The sequence below is a fragment of the Balaenoptera physalus genome (genome assembly GCF_965194825.1).
Source record: "Balaenoptera physalus genome assembly, chromosome: 3".
Classification (NCBI taxonomy): Eukaryota; Metazoa; Chordata; class Mammalia; order Artiodactyla; family Balaenopteridae; genus Balaenoptera; species Balaenoptera physalus.
In genome coordinates this window covers 77,622,942-77,646,074 of record NC_138890.1, presented here as the reverse complement: position 1 = coordinate 77,646,074, position 23,133 = coordinate 77,622,942, and the positions used below count along the sequence as shown (strand labels likewise).

General features: G+C 35.7%; 1 long non-coding RNA gene across 1 annotated transcript in view; it reads left to right on the top strand.

Annotated features, from left to right (window-relative positions):
• Positions 1–3,591: 3,591 nt before the first annotated feature.
• Positions 3,592–23,133, top strand: part of LOC309658884 — a 59,159-nt gene continuing 39,617 nt past the window's right edge. The window contains exon 1 of the long non-coding RNA XR_014262438.1: positions 3,592–23,133. This exon is cut by the window's right edge and continues 14,357 nt beyond it. This is a non-coding gene — a long non-coding RNA (uncharacterized lncRNA).

The window sequence follows — 23,133 nt, the reverse complement described above, 5'->3', positions numbered from 1 at the left end:
TCCCCATTAATGTATTAGCAAGATGGTGAACAATTAAAGCTAATGTGACAAAAATTATCTATAAAATTAATCACTAGAATAATCAAAAGATGACTATAATTTATTTTTCCTGCCTCAATATTAAATTTTGAAGAAATTTTATTTTCTAAGTTTAATAATCTTAATACATATAACTCTTTTTGATTTATGCCGAGAAACTGAATCGTATGAGAAACAGTCAGAACTGGGGTATTGTTATTTTAACAGGGGGACGAGTTTTAATGAACAAACAACTTTTAAGTCATATGAGTTGTGTATGGAAATGTGTGTTCATTTGTGTATGTGTATGCTGTGGGAGGGTGGTGTGCTTGATTTTCTGTGAAATTGAGGTAAACAACAGAGAGATGGGATGAAGAATTGAATCCACTGGTGCTTTTTCCTCTTTTTATCTTAATCAAAGATAATCATATCTACATATGTTCATATATTTGCCAATTAATCTTTATTTTTCAGCATGACTTAAACTCAGAACCAAATTTAATAACTAGAAATATTGGTAAAAAGCATCTGAAATTATAACTACAGTGATATTTCCATTGGTCATGTGTCCCACCCTAATTTCAACAGCATTACAAAAAATATGCAATCAAAGGACAGTGCTGCTAAATTAAAAAAAAAAAAACTCATTCTTATTCCATTAGTTACGTTTCAAGGGAGAGAAGAAAGTCTTCAGATTGAAGTCTCATAAGTATCAGCAACTTCCCTTTTTCAACTGTTATATATGTACTCGGGAATATTTCTAAACCATGTTTTTCATTCGATGTTTTGCATGACAGAATTAAACTCGGAACAATTTCAAAAATTGATATATATAAGTAGATACAGTTAAATTGATAGACAGGTAGCTACTATGTTATATACGTATAATCATACATACTGGATAGCATAAACAATTACCTAAATGATTTTTTTTTTAACATCTTTACTGGAGTATAATTGCTTTACAATGGTGTGTTAGTTTCTGTTTTATAACAAAGTGAGTTGGCTGTACATGTACATATATCCCCATATCTCCACCCTCTTGCGTCTCCCTCACATCCTCCCTATCCCACCCCTCTAGGTGGTCACAAAGAACCGAGCTGATCTCCATCTGCTATGCAGCTGCTTCCCCCTAGCTATCTATTTTACATTTGGTACTGTATATATGTCCATGCCACTTTCTCACTTTGTCCCAGCTTACACTTCCCCCTCCCTGTGTCCTCATGTCCATTCTCTACGTCTGCGTGTTTATTCCTGTCCTGCCCGTAGGTTCTTCAGAACCTTTTTTTTTTTTTTAGATTCCGTGTATATGCTTTTTTCTCTTTCTGACTTACTTCACTCTGTGTGACAGTCTCTAGGTCCATCCACCTCACTACAAATAACTCAATTTCGTTTCTTTTTATGGCTGAGTAATAATCCATTGTATATATGTGCCACATCTTCTTTATCCATTCATATGTCGATGGATGCTTAGGTTGCTTCAATGTCCTGGGTATTGTAAATGGAGCTGCAGTGAACACTGTGGTACATGACTCTTTTTCAGTTATGGTTTTCTCAGGGTATATGCCCAGTAGTGGGATTGCTGGGTCATATGGCAGTTCTATTTTTAGTTTATTAACGAACCTCCATACTGTTCTCCATAGTGAGTGGCTGTATCAATTTACATTCCCACCAAGAGTGCAAGAGAGTTCCCTTTTCTCCACACCCTCTCCAGCATTTATTGTTAGTGGATTTTTTGATGATGGCCATTCCGACTGGTGTGAGGTGATACCTCATAGTAGTTTTGATTTGCATTTCTCTAATGATTAGTGATGTTGAGCATCCTTTCATATATTTGTGACAATCTGTATATCTTCTTTGGAGAAATGTCTATTTAGGTCTTCTGCCCATTTTTGAATTGGGTGGTTTGTTATTTTGATATTGAGCTACATGAGCTGCTTGTACATTTTGGAGATCAAGCCTTTGTCAGTTGCTTCATGTGCAAATATTTTCTCCCATTCTGAGGGTTGTCTTTTCTTCTTGTTTATGGTCTCCTTTGCTATGCAAAAGCTTTTAAGTTTCATTAGGTCCCATTTGTTTATTTTTGTTTTTATTTCCATTTCTGTAGGAGGTGGGTCAAATAGGATCTACCTGTGATTTATGTCATAGAGTCTTCTGCCTATGTTTTCCTCTAAGAGTTTTATAGTGTCTGGCCTTACATTTAGGTCTTTAATCCATTTTGAGTTTATTTTTGTGTATGGTGTTAGGGAGTGTTCTAATTTCATTGTTTTACATGTAGCTGTCCAGTTTTCCCAGCACCACTTATTGAAGAGGCTGTCTTTTCTCCATTGTATATTCTTGCCTCCTTTATCAAAAATAAGTTGACTATGTGTGTGAGTTTACCTCTGGGCTTTCTATCCTGTTCCATCAATCTATATTTCTGTTTTCATGCCAGTACCATACTGTCTTGATTACTGTAGCTTTGTAGTATAGTCTGAAGTCGGGGAGCCTGATTCCTCCAGCTCCATTTTTCTTTCTCAGGATTGCCTTGGCTATTCAGGGTCTTTTGTGTTTGTATACAAATTGTGAAATTTTTTGTTCTAGTGGTAAAAAAATACCAGTGGTACTTTGCTGGGGATGGTGTTGAATCTTTAGATTGCTTTGGGTAGTAGAGTCATTTTCACAATGTTGATGCTTCCAATCCAAGAACATGGTATATCTCTCCATCTGTTTGTATCATCTTTAATTTCTTTCATCAGTGTCTTATAGTTTTCTGCATACAGGTCTTTTGTCTCCTTAGGTAGGTTTATTCCTAGGTATTTTATTCTTTTTGTTGCAGTGGTAAATGGGAGTGTTTCCTTAATTTCTTTTTCAGATTTTTCATCCTTAGTGTATAGGAATGCAAGAGATTTCTGTGTATTAATTTTGTATCCTGCTACTTTACCAAATTCATTGATTAACTCTAGTAGTTTTCTGGTAGCATCTTTAGGATTCTCTGTGTATAGTATCATGTCATCTGCAAACAGTGACAGTTTACTTCTTCTTTCGTGATTTGGATTCCTTTTATTTCTTTTTCTTCTCTGATTGCTGTGGCTAAAACGTGCAAAACTATGTTGAATAACAGTGGTGAGAGTGGGCAACCTTGTCTTGTTCCTGACCTTAGTGGAAATGGTTTCAGTTTTTCACCATTGAGGATGTTGTTGGCTGTGGGTTTGTCATATATGGCCTTTAATATGTTGAGGAAAGTTCCCTCTATGCCTACTTTCTGGAGGGTTTTTATCATAAATGGTTGTTGAATTTTTTCAAAAGCTTTCTCTGCATCTATTGAGATGATCATATGGTTTTTCTCCTTCAATTTCTTAATATGATGTATCACATTGATTGATTTGCGTATATTGAAGAATCCTTGCATTTCTGGGATAAACTCCACTTGATCATAGTGTATGATCCTTTTAATGTGCTGTTGGATTCTGTTTGCTAGTATTTTGTTGAGGATTTTTGCATCTATGTTCATCAGTGATATTGGCCTGTAGATTTCTTTCTTTGTGACATTTTTGTCTGGTTTTAGTATCAGAGTGATGGTGGCCTCATAGAATGAGTTTGGGAGTGTTCCTCCCTCTGCTATATTTTGGAAGAGTTTGAGAAGGATGGGTGTTAGCTCTTCTCTAAATGTTTGATAGAATTCGCCTGTGAAGCCATCTGGTCCTGGGCTTTAGTTTGTTGGAAGATTTTTAATCACAGTTTCAATTTCAGTGCTTGAGATTGGGCTGTTCATATTTTCTATTTCTTCCTGGTTCAGTCTCGGAAGGTTGTGCATTTCTAAGAATTTGTCCATTTCTTCCAGGTTGTCCATTTTATTGGCATAGAGTTGCTTGTACTAATCTCTCATGATCCTTTGTATTTCTGCAGTGTCAGTTGTTACTTCTCCTTTTTCATTTCTAATTCTATTGATTTGAGTCTTCTTTCTTTTTTTCTTCATAAGTCTGGCTAATGGTTTATCTATTTTGTTTATCTTCTCAAAGAACGTGCTTTTAGTTTTATTGATCTTTGCTGTTGTTTCCTTCATTTCTTTTTCCTTTATTTCTGATCTGATCTTTATGATTTCTTTCCTTCTGCTAACTTTGTTGGGTTTTTTGTTCTTTCTCTAATTGCTTTAGGTGTAAGGTTAGGTTGTTTATTTGAGATGTTTCTTGTTTTTTTGATGTAGGATCGTATTGCTATAAACTTCCCTCTTAGAACAGGTTTTTTTGCATCCCATAGGTTTTGGGTCATCGTGTTTTCACTGTCATTTGTCTCTATGTAGTTTTTGATTTCCTCTTTGATTTCTTCAGTGATCTCTTGGTTATTTAGTAGTGTATTGTTTAGCCTCCATGTGTTTGTATTTTTTACTGTTTTTTTCCTGTAGTTGATATCTAGTCCCATAGCATTTTGGTCAGAAAAGATACTTGATATGATTTCAATTTTCTTAAATTTACCAAGGCTTGATTTTTGACCAAAGATATGATCTATCCTGGAGGATGTTCCATGAGCACTTGAGAAGAAAGTGTATTCTGTTGTTTTTGGATGGAATGTCCTATAACTATCAATTAAGTACATCTTGTTTAATGTGTCATTTAAAGCTTGTGTTTCCTTCTTTATATTCATTTTGGATGATCTGTCCATTGGTGAAAGTGGAGAGTTAAAGTCCCCTACTATTATTGTGCTACTGTTATTTCCCTTTTTATGGCTGTTAGCGTTTGTCTTATGTATTGATATGCGCCTCTGGTGAGTGCATAAATATTTACAGTTGTTACATCTTCTTCTTGGATTCATCCTTTGATCATTATTCAGTGTCCTTCTTTGTCTCTTGTAATAGTCTTTATTTTAAAGTCTGTTTTGTCTGATATGAGAATTGCTATTCCAGCTTTCTTTTGATTTCCATTTGCATGGAATATCTTTTTCCACCCCCTCACTTTCAGTCTGTATGTGTCCCTAGGTCTGAAGTGTGTCTCTTGTAGACAGCATTTATATGGGTCTTGTTTTTGTATCCATTCAGCCAGTCTATGTCTTGTGGTTGGAGCATTTAATCCATTTACATTTAAGGTAGTTATCGATATGTATGTTCCTATTACCATTTTCTTGATTGTTTTGGGTTTGTTTTTGTAGGTCTTTTCCTTCTGTTGTGTTTCCTGCATAGAGAACTTTCTTTAGCATTTGTTGTAAAGCTGGTTTGGTGGTGCTGAATTCTCTTAGCTTTTGCTTGTCTGTAAAGGTTTTTATTTCTCCGTCGAATCTGAATGAGATCCTTGCTGGGTAGAGTAATCTTGGTTGTAGGTTTTTCTCCTTCATCACTTTAAGTATATCCTGCCACTCCCTTCTGGCTTACAGAGTTTCTGCTGAAAGATCAGCTGTTAACCTTATGTGGGGATTCCCTTGTATATTATTTGTTGTTTTTCCCTTGGTGCTTTTAATATTTTTTCTTTGTTTTTAATTTTTAATAGTTTAATTAATATGTTTCTTGTTGTGTTTCTCCTTGATTTTATGCTGTATGGGACCCTCTGCACTTCCTGGACTTGATTGACTCTTCCTTTCCCATATTATGGAAGTTTTCAACTATAATCTCTTCAAATATTTTTGCAGTACCCTTCTTCTTCTCTTCTTCTTCTGGGACCCCTATAATTTGAATGTTGGTTCATTTAATGTTGTCCCAGAGGTCTCTGAGACTGTCCTCAATTCTTGTCATTCTTTTTTCTTTTTTCTGCTCTGTGGGAGTTATTTCCACTGTTTTATCTTCCAGCTCACTTATCCGTTCTTCTGCCTCAGTTATTCTGTATTGCTTCCTTCTAGAGAATTATTAATTTCATTTATTGTGTTGTTCATCATTGTTTGCTCCTTAGTTCTTATAGGTCCTTGTTAAATGTTTCTTGTATTTTCTCCATTCTATTTCCCATATTTTGGATCATCTTTACTATCATTACTCAGAATTCTTTTTCAGATAGACCACCTATTTCCTCTTCATTTGTTTGGTCTGGTGGATTTTTACCTTGCTCCTTCATCTGCTGCATATTTCTGTCTTCTCATTTTGGTTAACTTACTGTGTTTTGGCTCTCCTTTCACAGGCTGCAGGTTTGTAGTTTCTGCTGTTTTTGGTGTCTGCCCCCAGTGTCTAAGGTTGGTTCAGTGAGTTTTGTAGGCTTCCTGGTGGAGGGGACTGGTGCCTGTGTTATGGTGGATGAGGCTGGATCCTGTCTTTCTGGTGGGCAGGACTGTGTCCGGTGGTGTGTTTTGGGGTGTCTGTGACCTTATTATCATTTTAGGCAGCCGTCTCTCCTAATGGATGGTGTTGTGTTCCTGTCTTGCTAGTTGTTTGGCATAGTGTGTCCAGCACTGTAGCTTACTGGTCGTTGAGTGGAGCTGGGTTTTAGCGTTGTGATGGAGATCTCTTGGAGAGCTTTTGCCATTTTATATTACATGGAACCAGGAGGTCTCTGGTGGACCAATGTCCTGAACTCACCTCTCCCACCTCAGAGGTACAAGCCTGACCCCCAGCCAGAGTGCAAAGACCCTGTCAGCCACACAGCTCAGAAGTTAAGGGAGAAAAAAATAAACAAAGAAAGAAAAAAATAATATAAAATATAGTTTTACAATAAAAATTTAAAATTAAAATTAAAAAATATTAAAAAGTAATAAAAAGAGGAAAGAAAGAAAGAATAGAGCAGCCAAACCAAAAAAGAGATCCACCAATGACAACAAGCACTAAAAACTATACTTGAAAAAAAGAAGCAGAAGACAGAACCCTAGGACAGATGGTAAAAGGAAAGCTATACAAACAGATTACACAAAGAAGCATATACATAAACACTCACAAAAAAAGAAAAAGGAAAAACAATATATATATCAAAGAAAAAAGAAAGAGAGTATCCAAATCAATAAACAACTCTACCAATGATAATAAACTCTAAATACGAAAGTAAGATAAACATGAAACCAGAAACAAATTAGATGCAGAAAGCAAACCCCAAGTCTACAGTTGCTCCCAGGTTCCACCGCCTCAATTTTGGGATGATTCGTTGTCTATTCAGGTATTACAGAGATGCTGGGTACATCAGTTTGATTGTGGAGATCTAATCCCCTGCTCCTGACAGTACTGGGAGGGATTTCCTTTTCTCTTCTTTGTTCGCACAGCTCCTGGGGTTCAGCTTTGTATTTGGCTCTGCCTCTGTGTGTAGGTCACATGAGGGTGTCTTTTCCCCACCCAGATAAGAGGGGGATAAAGGAGCGGCTTATTAGGGGGCTCTGGCTCACTCAGGCCGGGCAGAGGGAGGGGTACAGAATGTGGGACCAGCCTTCGGCAGCAGAGGCTGGCATGATGTTGCAACAGCCTGAGGTGCACAATGTGTTTTCCCGGAGAAGTTGTCCCTGGATCATGGGACCCTGACAGTGGTGGGCTGCACAGGCTCCCAGGAGGGGAGTTGTGGATAGTGACCTGTGCTTGCCCACAGGCTCCTTGGTGGCTGCAGCAGTAGCCTAGCATTTCATGCCAGCCTCTGGTGTCCGCGCTGAAAGCTGCGGCTCGCACCCGTGTCTGGAGCTTGTTTAAGGAGTGCTCTGAATCCCCTCTCCTCGCGCACTCTGAAACAATGGTCTCTTTCCTCTTAGGCTGTTCCAGACTTTTTCTCAGATTCCCTCCCAGCTAGCTGTGGCATGCTAGTCCCCCCTTCAGGCTGTGTTCATGCAGCCAACACCAGTCCTCTCCCTGGGATCTGACCTCCAAAGCCCAAGCCTCAGCTCCCAGCCCCCACCCGCCCTGGCGGGTGAGCAGACAAGCGTCTTGGGCTGGTGAGTGCTGGTCGGCACTGATCCTCTGTGCAAGAATCTCTCTGCTTTGCCCTCTGTACCCATGTTGCTGCGCTCTCCTCCATGGCTCACAAGCTTCCCCCCCGCCATCTCCACCAATGAAGGGGCTTCCTAGTGTGTGGAAACTTTCCTCCTTCACAGCTCCCTCCCTGAGGTACAGATCCCGTCCCTATTCTTTTGTCTCTTTTTTTCCTTTTTTCTTTTGCCCCACCCGGGTACGTGAGGAGTTTCTTGCCTTTTGGGAAGTTTGAGGTCTTCTGCCAGCATTCAGTAGGTGTCCTGTAGGAGTTGTTCCACATGTAGATGTATTTCTGTTGTATTTGTGGGGAGGAAGGTGATCTCCACGTCTTACTCCTCCACCATCTTGAAGGTGTCCTCTAAATGATTTTAAATGGACCTTTTTCTAATCCTTACAGCTGTGTCTATTTACAAAAACAGGTGATCAATCCAGGTTATAATATCCTAAAGAATCACCAGTGGCATTGTATATAAAGATCTACAATTCCAGACTCCGAGAACAAACATCTTGAGTAGCACAGAAACTGATTTTTAAAAAATAATTTATTAGAATAATGTATTTTTCAGACAACAGCAGATTGATCTAGACTAATGTGAAGGGTGAATAGAAATACAAATCAAAGCAAGAATTAATATTAATACACAAAGAAGTTATTTAGAAGAAACTCTAGTTATAAAGACCTTAAATCTATTAATCTTTTATATTAATAAAGTATGAATAATATATATGCATATATAGGTTTCTATATAGTTGTTACATCTTATGTTGTCTGGTACTGGATTATTACTTAGTGCAAAATTCAGATAATTGAGTATTAGCAGGTTCTAATAAAAAAAAAAAATACTCAAACATTTTGGCCAAAAATTGGCAAATAATTGTGTACTTGATTTGGAAGATTTCTTTGCTGAAGATGTATTTCACAACATATGCTCAGGTAGACATTTTACTTTATATGTTTTAATATTGACCACTTTTGTAATTGTTACATAGGTTTTTTTAAAGATTTTGAACTACATAAACCGGAAAAAGTGTTGCCTAAGCAGAAGTTACGTTGTTTTTCATCTTAAGTATAGACAATGCTGTTCATCTTCTAGGATCTAGCTATTCATTGTAAATCTCAAATAATTTTATATAGCCTCTCTGATTGATAAGATCTTTATTGCATATAAAAATATTCATTGTTTTTCCAAAATAGACTCAAACACTAATAAATTATTTAAATATTATGTTGCATACACTATTTATCATGGTCATGGTGATCCTAAGTCTACTGTGTGATACTATTTACATAGATCACTAGTAGGGAGTCTTTCAAAAGACTGTCTAGCTATTTAATGGAGTGAAGTTTAAAGCCTCCTTGGTGAGAGAGCAGTTCTTATAGCTGTGAGACAACTTAAACATTTCCTAGCAGACCGATTGAAAACCTTACTAGAAAAGATAAAATATTCCCTTGGAAATGAAATGATGAATTCAGTAATTCATTGTTGTTTACTTTTTTCTGAGTGGTTAATAGTCCACAATTTCTATTTTCCATATTTTGACAATTACTTACTTGGGGAATATAATAAATCAGTATCATATTTACCCAATATGAAATGCTCTAACTTTGTAACCACATGATTTTTTTTTCATTATGTTACCTAATAAATTAGAACTTTTCAAAGTGTAGATATCACCAAATTTTCCTCATTAGAATCAAACTGCTTCCTAGGGGCTGGAATTTATTCTAACCCATACATTATTATCTTTCCCCTTCCCCACCTGGAGATGATGAATACTAGAGATTCTAGGGTTGCAAATTTTGCACCCTTAGTCCCTCCTTGTTCTTTCCTTTTCACAGGCCGAGTTACATACACTTTGTCCTAGTATTTGTCTTACTCTCAGCTAGGAATACAAAAGAACCAAGACACACTTTATCCTGAGAGGAAGAGGGATTATTACATTTGTGCTGATTATGAGTGAGTGCTCTAGCTGCTGAGTGGAGGAGGGGAGCTGGGCTGCTTGGGAGGCTTCTCCTTCTGTGGTTAATAATACTAATTTAGAGAGTTCTGAGGATGTCAAGCACCTTCCATGAAGTAGGTTCTAATAAAAATCATTTCCCGTCCTATTTCTCAAGTTATTTAAGTATTGCTAAACTAGATGACAGCTCCTGAATTATATGAATTAGTAGATGCTTATCAGTTTATGAGTCATTTTCAAGTAATATGGTCCTTATATTTTAAGTGAAGGCTTCTAAAGGAATAGTGATTTAGGTAGAATAAGTATTCCTCTTGTAAACAAGATAGACTTGATTGCAGGTAAGCAGGAGCAAAGGATATTCTGGTATTAATTGGCCCCATCATATCACACCATATAAGATTCAAGCTACTGTGACTGACTGAGGTGATGCTGAAGAAGAAAAGTGAGTTACATTCCCAAGAATTTACCAGAATTTTAGGTTCCTTCGCCTCTTGTATAGTTTGAAATATTTTAGTATTTGAAGACTGCAGTATATATGTCTTCTACAAATGAAGGGTATTTCTTTAGTCATTGCTTAGATCTCATTCAGTGATAAAACTGCAAATCTACAGTTAAAATGTCACCTGCCTTTGCCTCTTCATCTTGGAAAGATAAAAAATGAACCTATTTAGGCTAATACTTCAGGATAATTTTTGCAATGTTGGTATATATTGGAGAATACACTGTGGTTTTGTAAGGTGCTTAGCTAATTGTATAATATTCAGTAAAATGCTATAATGCGTCACCCACTGTATAGTGGAGATATAGCAAATCTTCATCATTCATTTGGTGCCTAGACTGCATAATTGAAATCACTGGTGACAGTTCACTGCTTAAACTGATGATTCTAGACCTAGGAGGCAACAGTGGTTTTGCTGTTCTGTTTTATTTTTTAATTCCTTTATTTATGATGCTTGATGAATAGAAACAGGTCTTATACATAAAACATAGAAAAGCCAAAGCACTTAAGCAACAGCTCTGCTCATATATCATATTCACTAGGATCAATTTTTACTTCAAAATAACATATTTGAGGTGGTAGTCAAAACTGCTTTGATCACTGGTTTGTTAAGGTACAGTTGATGTTGTATAGGTGCATTATTATAAAATCTATTTTTATTTTACCTGAATTTAGACCTTTGTTAAACAAAACATGAAGCTCTATAATTTCTGTATAACGGACTACAGCTTAATGATGAGGGTTTCATATAGCCTTTGGGGGGGAAAAAAAACAGTTGTTGACCAGGGATATATAAAGGACTTCCGAGCAGTGCTGATCTTCTCCTGATGATACTGCCCAAGTTGGGGAACATACATTTTTGTGGCAGTCGTTCCAACAATTATGTAATTGTTGGAGCTCAGCAACCCAGGTTTAAAAGCTTAATTATGTTAACAAGGCACAATGTAATCAAGAGTTAATTGTACTTCTAAATGGAATGGTGGAATCAGCTCTAATTGAGTCACTGTCCCACTTGAGTACCTGTTTTGCTCTCTGTCGCTTGCTGAATAAAATCTTAAGTCCTTAGTTCGGCGTTCAGTTCACACACCTCCTCCCAACTCTCCCATACATACACACTTCTTCATCCCATTCCACTCTTAACAATGATTATTTTTCATTTGCTTGCCACTTTATTTTTTTCCAGTATCATGTGGTTTATTCTTTTTTTAAACGTTTTATTTTATATTGGAGTATAGTTAATTAACAATGTTGTGTTAGTTTCAGGTGTACAGCAAAGTGATTCAGTTATACATATACATGTGTCTATTCTTTTTCAAATTCTTTTCCCGTTTAGGTTGTTACATAATATTGAGCAGAGTTCCTTGTGCTGTACAGTAGGTCCTTGTTGCCACCCTCTTAACTGAATGGAGCTACTCACCGCTCCATGGAGATGACCTTTTCTTTCTAACCTTTATACTTTTACTCATGTTTGCAAAAGACATCTGATAAAGGACTATTATCAAAAATATACAAAGAACTATAAAAATTCAACAATAAAAAAACAAGCCAATTAAAAATGGTCCAAAAATCTTAACAAACACCTCACAAAGAAGAAAATCAGATGGCAAATAGACATATGAAAACCATGTTATCAGAAAAAACAAACATGTAAACAATGAGAACACTACAGTCGTTTTAGGATAACCAACATCTGACAACACCAAATGCTGTTGAGGATGTGGAGCAACAAGAACTCCCATTCATTGTTGGTGGGAATGAAAAATGGTACAGCCACTTTGCAGACAGTTTGATGGTTTTTTAAATTTAAATTTTATTTTATTTAACTTATTTTTTCTATCAAACTAAATATACGCTTAACATGTGATCCAGCAATTGTGCTCCTTGGTAGTGACATAAGGAAGTTGAAAAGTTATGTCCACACAAAAACCTGCACACGGATGTTTATAATAGCTTTATTTATAACTGCCAAAACTTGGAGCTACCAAGAGGTAGGTGAGTGAATAAGTAAATTGTGGTCTATCCAGAAAATAGAATATTATTTGTCACTAAAAATAAATGTGCTATCAAGCCATAACAAGACATGGAGAAACTTTAAATGCATATTACTAAGTGAAAGAAGATAATCTGAAAAGACTATGCACTGTACAATTCCAACTATATGATATTCTGGAAAAAGCAAAACTAAGGAGATAGTAAAAAAGATCTGTGGTTGCCAGGGGTTGAGAAGGTAGAGTAGGGATAAATGGGTACAGAATAGAGAATTCTTAAAACAGTGAAAATTCTCTATATGATATCATAATTATGAATAAATATCATTATATATTTTTCCAGTCCCACAGAATGTATAACACCAAGGGTGAACTATAAAGTTAACTATGGACTTGGGGTGATAATGGTGGGTCAGTGTAGGTTTATCCATTGTAACAAATATACCACTTTGATGGGGGATTTTTTTATAATGGGGAAGGCTATGCATGTTTGGAGACAGAAGATATACAGGATATTTCTGTACCTTCCCCTTAATTTTGCTATGAACTTTAAGCTGCTCTTAAAAATAGTCAATAAAAATAGATAGATGGATAGATAGGGGCAAAATATCTGAATAGGTATTTTTCAGGTTTTTTTTTTTTTTTTTTTTTTTTTACAGCCCTTAAATGCTGTCATGCTCATGCATCAGTCATAGGGAATCTTCCTTTTTCTACCTCTGGGAAGTTTTCAACCTCTGGGAAGTTTTTTCAACTATCTAGTTTCCAATACAACCTCTATACTGATAAATCTAAATATGTACATCTTTTGAGTTATATATATGTATCCTCTTGTGAGGTAAAATTTTCACTGGAATATTCATGGGGAGCCTTGATTTGAGTATTTCAAATTCTCCTCCCTCTTCCCAAACTGCTTTTACTCTAGTGTTCCCTATTTTAGTGTATGGCCCTACCATTCAACTAGTAACCCAAATCAGAATCTTGGGCATCTCTCCTAACTGCTTTTTACCCCCAGCCAGGCTCCAATCATCTTATATCCAGTCAGTTGTTCCACCTATCATTTATCCCCTAAATATCCCTAGACTCCATGTTTTTATTTCCTATTTCTGTAATCATCATGCTAATACCAGCCTTAAATATTAAAATGTGCTCTTATCTCTCACCTATAATCTGCAGACACATCACTCTCCCCAAAAGATGAAGTAAAATAAAATCTGATTTTATCACTCCCTGGCTTTAAAGTGCTTCCTTCAGTGGTACTTCCATACATGTAGGATAATTACACCTCTTGGACATGGCTTCCAGGGCTTGATGTAGTCTACCCACCTCTTTAGATTCTCTATCTCCGTGCTCACTCTCACTTTGTCTACTCTAGCCAACTAAACAACTTTCAGGGTTTTGAGCTGCTATGCTTCCTTTGGCACTGAGCTTTACTCCCATTCTGTGTTTATTCTCCTCCCCAAAGTCATCTGGCCAGCTTGTGCACATCCTTTAGGTGTTTCCTGAGCCCAGAATTCATGATTTTATATCCAGAGCTGAGCATAGCATCTGGCACGTAGTAGGTGAAACATATTACATGTTTAATTCTTAGTAACTATCTATTGAATGAGATTCTTTTGACTCACAATGTCATACAAGGCTCTTATTAGACTTTTCTTTACACTTACAATTTTATATAAATATTATTTAATCAAGTACATCCTAATACATGGAATTCTTTCTGCAGTCTTCCTTGTTTGACCTTCTTGGATCTCCCCCCCCTAAGGATGTTTAAGGACTAATTATTTTATAAATTGTAACATTACTTTTATTGCTAATGCTAATAGTAGCATTAATCATAAAAGTAATGATGATATCATCTAATATTCATTAAACAATTATGTGCATGATTTTTGTGGTAGAATTATATTGTGTATTCTTTTACATAAATATAATGGATATTGTACAAATGTATGATAAAAAGAACTGAAGGTTTGGCCTCTAGGGAGATGCATCTGGTTATAGAAATATCAAGTTAGACTTTAATATTCATTCTATTTTGTTTTAATTTTTTACACTTATAATCAGTCCATTAAGTATTTGTACAGTCAAACAGAAAGACAAAACACAAATTAGCCAATGATTTGAATAATACATCCTTGGTTCTAGGTAAATAGAAAATGGGAAACATCTTGTACATAATAAGAACTTGCCATCATTAATTTAAGGGAATATGTCCCAAAAACTATGCTAAACTTCTTATATGAATTATTTTATTCAAATTTCAGGTCAGTAATGTCGACATTTAAGAACTGTATTCAAGTCTAGGTAATTTGTAATTGACGAAATTAGGAGTTGTATCTAGATCCTTTTGGTGTCAAAGCCTAATTATGCAACCACTAAACTCAAGAGATAACAGAAAATTTGTAGAGAACTGTGCAGAAATGAAGGAAAACAAACCTACCCATTACATTTTCAGAAAGCCAGATGCCCTCAATATATAAAATTATATTAATTTTTTTTCTTATAGTGGGTAATTTAAACTATAATTTCCTCAATTCTATAGTTCAACTTAAAAACTAATTTAAAAATCATATTATTTCTTCCTTTTGTAGTTTTTACTATTACAAAGTAACATTAAAAAAAAATAATATTTAATAACTTGTGTTATCAATTAGTCACTTCTGTGTTGGCTTATTTATCCTGCTCTATTTAATATGGTAATTTATTCAAAATCTGACTGTGTTTTGTTTCCTCAGGAAACAAAAAAAAGTACTGTTTCTTTACATACACTTTTTTTAAATTGAAGTATAGTCGATTTACAATATTATGTTAATTTCAGGTATACAGCAAAGTGAGTTATATAATTTTCCAGATTATTTTCCATTATAGGTTATACAAAATATTGAATATAATCCCCTATGGTATATGCTATAGAATAAATCCTTGTTGCTTATCTATTTTATGAATAGTGGTTTGTATCTGTTAATTCTATGCTCATAAATTGTCCCTCCCTCTCCCCTTTAGTAACCGTGTTTGTTTTCTATGTCTATGAGTCTGTTTCTGTTCGGTATATAGATTCATTTGTATTATTTTTTTAGAATCCATATATAAGTGATCTCATATAATATTTGTCTTTCTCTGTTTTACTTCACTAATTATAACATTCTCTAGGTCCATCCACATCCATATTGCTGCAAATAGCAATGTTTCATTATCTTTTATGGCTGAGTAACATTCCACTGTGTGTGTGTGTGTATGTGTGTGTGTGTAGATATATATATATATATGTATTCTTAGGCCAGTCATCTGTTGATGGCCACTTGGGTTGTTACATCTTCTTAGGTCAGTTATCTGTTGATGGGCACTTGGGTTGTTACCATGTCTTGGCTATTGTAAACCGTGCTGCTATGAACATTGAGGTGCATGTATCTTTTTGATTAGATTCTTCGTTTTTTCTGGATATATACCCAGGAGTGGGATTGTTTGACCATATGGTAGCTCTATTTTTAGTTTTTTAACAACCCCCCCATACAGTTTTCCATAATTGATACACCAATTTACATCCTCCCAACAGTGTAGGAGGGTTCCCTTTTCTCCACACCCTCTCCAGCATTAATCATTTGTAGACTTTTTGGTGATAGCCATAGTCATTCTGGCCAGTGTGAGGTGATACCTCACTGTGGTTGATTTGCATTTCTCTGATAATTAACAATGTTGAACATCTTTTCATGTGCCTATTGACCATCTGTATGTCTTCTTTGGAAAAATGTCTATTTAGGTCTTCTGCCCATTTCTTGATGGGATTTTCTTTTTGTGTTTTTGATATTGAGCTATATAATCGATTTGTACATTTTGGATATTAACCACTTGTTAGTCACATCATTTGCAAATATTTTCTCCCATTCTGAATTTTGCCATTCTTTGTGTTGATGGTTTCGTTTGCTGTGCAAAAGCTTCTAAGTTTGATTAGGTTCCATTTGTCTAATTTTGCTTTTATTTCTTTCACATAGGGAGACTGATATAAGAAAATATTGCTACAATTTACGTCTGAGAATATTTTGCCCAGAGTAGAAGTGGTGAGAATGGGCATCCTTGTCTTGTTCCTGAATTTAGTGGGAAGGCTTTCAGCTTTTCACTGTTGAATATCATGTTGGCTGTGGGTTTGTTGTAAATTGTTTTTATTATATTGAGATATGTTCCCTCTACACCCACTTGGTGAAAATTTTTATTATGAATAGATGTTGAATTTTGTCAAATGCTTTTTCTGAGTCTTTTGAGATGATCGTGTGGTTTTTGTCTTTCCTTTTGTTAATGTAGTATATCACATTGATTGACTGGCATATGTTGAACCATTCTTGTGACCCTGGAATAAATCCCACTTGATCATGATGTATGATGTTTATACATATTGTTGGATTCAGTTTGCTGATATTTTGTTGAGGATTTTTGCAGCTATATTCATCAAAGATATTAGCCTGTAATCTTTTTCTGTAGAGTCTTTGTCTTGTTTTGGTATCAGGGTAATGGTGGCCTCATAGAATGAATTTGGGAATGTTCCCTCTTCTTCAATTTTTGGAATAGTTTGAAAAGGATAAGTATAAGTTCTTCTTTGTATGTTTGGTAGAATTCCCCATTGAAGCTGCCCAGTCCTAGACTTTTGTTTGCAGGGAGTTTTGGTTTATTATTATTATTATTACAGATTCAATTACACTTCTAGTGATGAGTCTGTTCAAATTATCTGTTTCTTCTTGACTCAGTTTTGGGAGGCTGTATGTTTCTAGAGACTTGTCAGTTTCTTCTAGGTTGTCTAATTTGTTGGCATATAACTTTTCATAGTATTCTCTTATGATTGTTTGTGTTTCTGTGGTATTAGTTGTTATTTCTCCTCTTTCATTTCTAATTTTATTTATTTGGGTCCTCTCTCTTTTCTTCTTGGTGAGTCTGGCTAGAGGTTTATTGATTTTGTTTATCTTTAAAAAAGAAACAGCTCTTGGTTTTATTGATCTTTTCTTTCTTTCTTTTTTTTTTTATTTCTATTTCCTCTCTGATCTTTTTTATTTCCTTTCTGCTGCTGACTCTGGGTTTTGTTCTTTTTCTAGTTCTTTTAGGTGGTTGGTTAGGTTGTTTATTTGAAAATTTTCTTATCTCTTGAAAAAGGCCTGTGTTGCTGTGAACTTCCCTCTTAGAACTGCTTTTGCTGCATCCAATAGATTTTGTGAGGTTGTGTCCATTTTCATTTGTCTCAAGGTATTTACTGATTTCTTCTTTGATTTCATCATTGATCCATTGATTTTTTTTTTTTTTAGTAGGTTATTGTTTAGTCTCCATGTGTTTGTTCTTTTCCCGTTTTTTCTGTGGTTGATTTCTAGTTTCGTACCATTGTGGTCAGAAAAGATGCTTGAAATAATTTCTATCCTCTTAAATTTGTTGAGGCTTGTACTTCTTAATTTGTAAGGACACAAAACACAATAACATGAGAACAACTGCAGAATGATCTATGCATGAAGCTCCCTCTCAGCAAATAGTTTTAAAATTTCACATTTCATATGTCACTGATATTTAACAAGTGAGTATTATAGTAGGGCATAATGGACTTCTTATTGGTCAGGTGACTGTTATGTACCTATAGCTATTACACATACTGTTCTGGTCTGTATATATTTAGAATATCAACTCTTCATATAATACATAACAAATAGCTCCATAGATGTATTTTCACTACAGTTGACCCTTGAACAACACAGGTGTTAGGTGCACTGATCCTCCCCCAAGTTGAAAATCCATGTATAGTTTATAGTGGGCCCTCTGTGTCCTTGGCTCCGTATCCTATGTCTTTGTTTTTGATCCAGCCAACCATGGATCATGTGGTATTGTACCACTGTATTTATCAAAAAACTCCACGTGTAAGTGGGCCTGCTCAGTTCATGGGTCAACTGTATTTAAAAGTATAAATCAGCCAAAATAGGCATCCAATCTTCAGTTTACATTTATTGAGTGACAATCTACACCAGGCACTATGATAAATGTTTTTGTTCACTAATTATGTAACTCTTCACAGCAACTCCATGAGGTAGCAACTATAGTTAACCCTTTTAAGGGGCACCAGAGATTAAGTAAATTTCACAGAATTACATAGATAATAAGCAGGAAGTTGAGACTCCAGTCCACCACTATTTGATACCAAAGCCTCTTAAAAAATATGAAATGCATTCTTGTCTCTTTTTAAAGTAAAATACAGTTAGTCTAATTCGGAATATTGTTAATTGTTCTTGATTCATGGAAGGTAATTTTTCAACTGTTTAATGGTGGTTGATATAAATCATTGAAAGTAATTCTATACTACTACTCTGATCTAGAATCCAAAATAGTTACTATTTTTTTCTACATGAATATATTGAAACCAGAATATAGCTATTATTTTGTGAGTTAGGGAAATGAAGAAATCATTGAAGGAAAAGTAGAAACTTGCAGTTCAGTTAACTACTTGATTTTGCTTGTGTACAAGTGTGTATTTTAAAGTGAAATATATATATATTTATATTTTGCTTCTTGGACCTAATTATGAAAAATTTAAGGATATCAGACATATAAATTGTTTTGTGACTTCTAATACATACTCTCTGAATGTGGTGATGGCATAATCTTGATATTAATTTCAGGAATAAATATAATTCCAATGAGATTTGTTAAAAAATGAATTCAAGAATCCAACTGAAAAAAGTAAAAAAAAAAACTGAGAATACATGGGACTTTTTTTTTAAAAAAAAGAATAAGATTGGTGAACATGTACTCTCAGACATCAAACACATTATCAAATTACAATAAAAACAACAAGATGGTAAGATCTGAAGAGTGGATGCTCATTGGAGCAGAAAAGAATGTCCAGGGTAGTTGTCATTTGTGGTGAATGATAAATTTGGCATCTCAAATCAATGAGAGAGCTTTATTTAACAAAAATTCATGATTTTCTGTCACATATTAAATTCCAGGTAAATTATACATATGATTATACACTTATAAATGAATGTAATAGCACATTGGAAATATTTATCTGATCATTATGGAAAAATAACTTTCTAATCACAAAAGCAAAAGTAGTTTATGCCCATTCAGAATATAGACGTTGACAGGAGAAAATTGCTTCCATCCTAACAACGAGGAAAAGACACAGAATTTAAATATATAGTCTGGGGAATTCCCTGGCAGTCCAGTAGTTAGGACTCGGTACTTTCACTGCAGGGGCCCGGGTTTGATCCCTAGTCTCAGAATTAAGATCCCACAAGCCTCGCTGCACAGCCACAAAACAACAACAAAACACATACTCTGATAAAGCCCATCAAGGAGCTGAGTCACAAGATAACCAGGAGCATTTGAAAAGATGGCAGGCCTCTCAGAGAAAGGACAGGACACAAGAAAAATGTGTCTTTTGGAGAGCACAGAAGAAGAGGAGGCAGTCATACAAGGCAGTAAGACATCACTGCTGGGAAGAGGTGTGAAAGTACACTTTAATAAAAGCTATTAATGTGCATGAGGTTCTGTGAGAAAACAGTAAAAAGCTCAGGAAATTAGAGAGGATTCACAGAGTATATGACATTTTTAAAGGTCAGGACTCAGTTGCAGAGAACAGAATCTACTCTGGCTAGTTTAAACACCAAGAACTTTATTTACCGTGTACTTAGGTCACATACTAAATCTTTAGGAGAGCTGAGGAAACAAGTTAAGGTGGGCTTTTAGGAACGGTTCCAAAGCCACACTCCAGTCCTCACCTACTGAGGAACTGCGTCTTCTCTTATGATCATGAATCTGCCTGATCAATCTGAAAGTTTCAGCAATATCTGGAGCTAGAACCAAGTCACCACTCTGCAGTCAAGAAGCAGACAGGAATTGACTGTTATCGCAGCCTGCATTGGAGCAATTACATGCATACCATCATCCTCACCAGCGGATCAAATGCCCCATACCTGTGATATCCATGAAGCCAGTGACTGTACATGGCAACTGCTGCTAGTATTTCCCCAGGAAACTCCACCCAGACCTTATTTGCCAGTGAAGACAACAGCAGAAATAAATTCTCTGTCTCCCTTCTTTTTTTTTTTTATTTAAATGTATTTATTTATTTATTTTTGGCTGTGTTGGGTCTTCGTTTCTGTGCGCGGGCTTTCTCCAGTTGCGGCGAGCGGGGGCCACTCTTCATCGCAGTGCGCGGGCCTCTCACTATCGCGGCCTCTCTTGTTGCGGAGCACAGGCTCCAGACGCGCAGGCTCAGTAGTTGTGGCTCACGGGCCTAGTTGCTCCATGGCATGTGGGATCTTCCCGGACCAGGGCTCGAACCCGTGACCCCTGCATTGGCAGGTAGATTCTCAACCGCTGTGCCACCAGGGAAGCCCTGTCTCCCTTCTGACTTCCACATTTAGAGCACATATGGCTGATCTCTTCAGCCAACCCAGGCTGCAAAAGTCTAGAAAATGTAGTTTTTACCTTCCCAGTCTCTGTGGAGGAGGCTTTTCCATTAGAAGGAGGTTGGGATGGATGGTTGGCACCATTTCACCATAGACAGTATCATCATGTAGGCACTGGGCCTTAATAGAACAAATAGGAATGTGCCAGGAGGGGAAACTGGGAGGAGATTTTAGACAGAGGAAACAATGTTTGCAACAGTAAAGAAAGAAAATAAATGAAAACAAATTGGAATTATTTTTGAGAAGCCTGAATTAATTGGGTGGCTGGAAAATGTTTGGGTGAGTGGGGGAATGGAAAGATTTTGAGTATAGTAACTGGGTTTTGCTTTAGGGGAAACACTTTTAAAATGAAAAAAGAGCTGAATCCTGCTTTTAAAAAAACACAGTTGAGATATTAAAGATCAAAGAAGTTTTAATGGTTTTTTAATGTTCCTACAGGGATCTTGATGTACTCATGTATATTGTAGCTTCCCAGCATGAAATCCAGGTTTTAGTGTAGAAAGAATGCTCAGCATATCTTTGTGCCAGGCCTGAATGTCATAATGACCAAGATATAATTTAAAAAACAACAACAACAACAAAAGCCTAAAAACTCAATATAGACATTTGATAGTTAATATGTACTTTTAGCTCTCTGTATTAAGTGAACTCAGGAAAGAGAATCATAAACCAATTGGGAAAATTCCTTAGGAAAACATATTGGGAATTATTGCGTTAAACACATTCTCATATTTTACTGAAAAATGCTCAGATTTTATAAACTAATGTGCAATTTGAATCTTCATATGGTGATATATTATGCATTGTTTTTCACAATTATTTGACAAATGAAGTATATTTTCCTATAGCACTTTGGAGAGCTAGTGTTTCCTGAAACAGATTTTGGATATACTGACTTGAAGTCATTGAATTTCTCAATTATTTTCAGACTCCTTGGGAAATAATATGGTTTAAAAATTTGAGTTAAGTCATCATTTAGTTTATCTTTGGCTATTTGTGTTCATTTTTAATGTGCTTCCCTTGAGTATTTACAAAACTAGGCAGTTCTTAATTTAACTTGGCAGCTGGTAGGGAAAGATAGCATGCACAATTAAATTTATAGATTATTTTTAAAACATCTTTTATACATTTTCTTTACACTTCCTTACATAACAAACATCTTCTAAGAAATGGTAATCATTTGTAAAGTGGGCAGTATCTATTCTCCTTTCTTACGCTTCCCTACTAGGATTTAGAAAAAATAAGTGCTGTACATGGCTGAAAGCTAGGAAATGGGATAAATGAAACAAAAGTTTTCAAAATTCCATAGGTGGAATTTGATCCTAATTATTTCAGATGATCAAGAATGCTGATTTAAAAATATGAAAAGAGGTAAAGTTGATATTTTAACAGATGTCACAACAGAAACTGCTAAAGATAAACTGGACAAAGTTAAACAAGGAAGACTTTATTCAAGGTTACTGCAGTAGGGTGGAGAGGCCAGAACTCAGTCTGAGCTCAACTCTACTTAAAATGTAGGACTGCAGAGTTTTTAAAAGCTAGGTTGGGATATCATAGGACATCGCTTTTTGATAATTGGCTTTGCTTAGAAGAAAAGTAAACTCTCTCTTATTTTCGTGACAGGAGGTAATTTTACAACTTGGAGCAAGTCATTCTGCCAAAGTTAGGCTCCCAATCTTCCCACAGAAACTGGGAGGTAGGAGTTCTTATGTTTCTTGATGATTACATTTTAAAGAAAGGGCTCCCAGGTCCTTGAGAAAGACATGTCTGGGTTGTAAAACTTGCAAGAAATCTTAAAAAAACGATTTACATCTAGAGGTGCACTGAAAGGTTTTACAATTAAATGTTTTCTAAAGTAAATTTTCTAAGAAAAGGGAGGTCAGGGGTCTAGAGTCAGGAAGAAGACTGTCTAAAGTTTAGTCAAGCTGAGAGGAAGATTAAGGCTGTCTTGGGCACAAAATATTACCAGAGTTGTTGAGCGTGAAATTTTCTGGACACCTTCACAGTATTAAGTTTGAAATGTATGCATTGCCAGATCAGTAGAAAAACATATCTTCTCAGGAACTGGACTAAACTAATATTTTTACTATCTCTCTGTTTTCAATTTGACAGTTCATTGAAAAGCAGAGCAAGACAGGACACACTTTTATGATTCTCCTTTGAAATTGCTCTCTAAAACAATTAAAGTTGTAAGAACCATCATAATCCTAAAATTCCCAATGCAAATTAAAAAATAGCTACACTATTACTTCACACTTTTATATTTAAAGTTATGTAATAATGTGTTCACAGTAGAAAATATATAAAATGACCTTTTCTCTCCTATATTATTTACTGTAGTTTCCCAACTCCCCATGCCAAATTAGCCAGTAGTTACAAATGAGATCACATTTCATG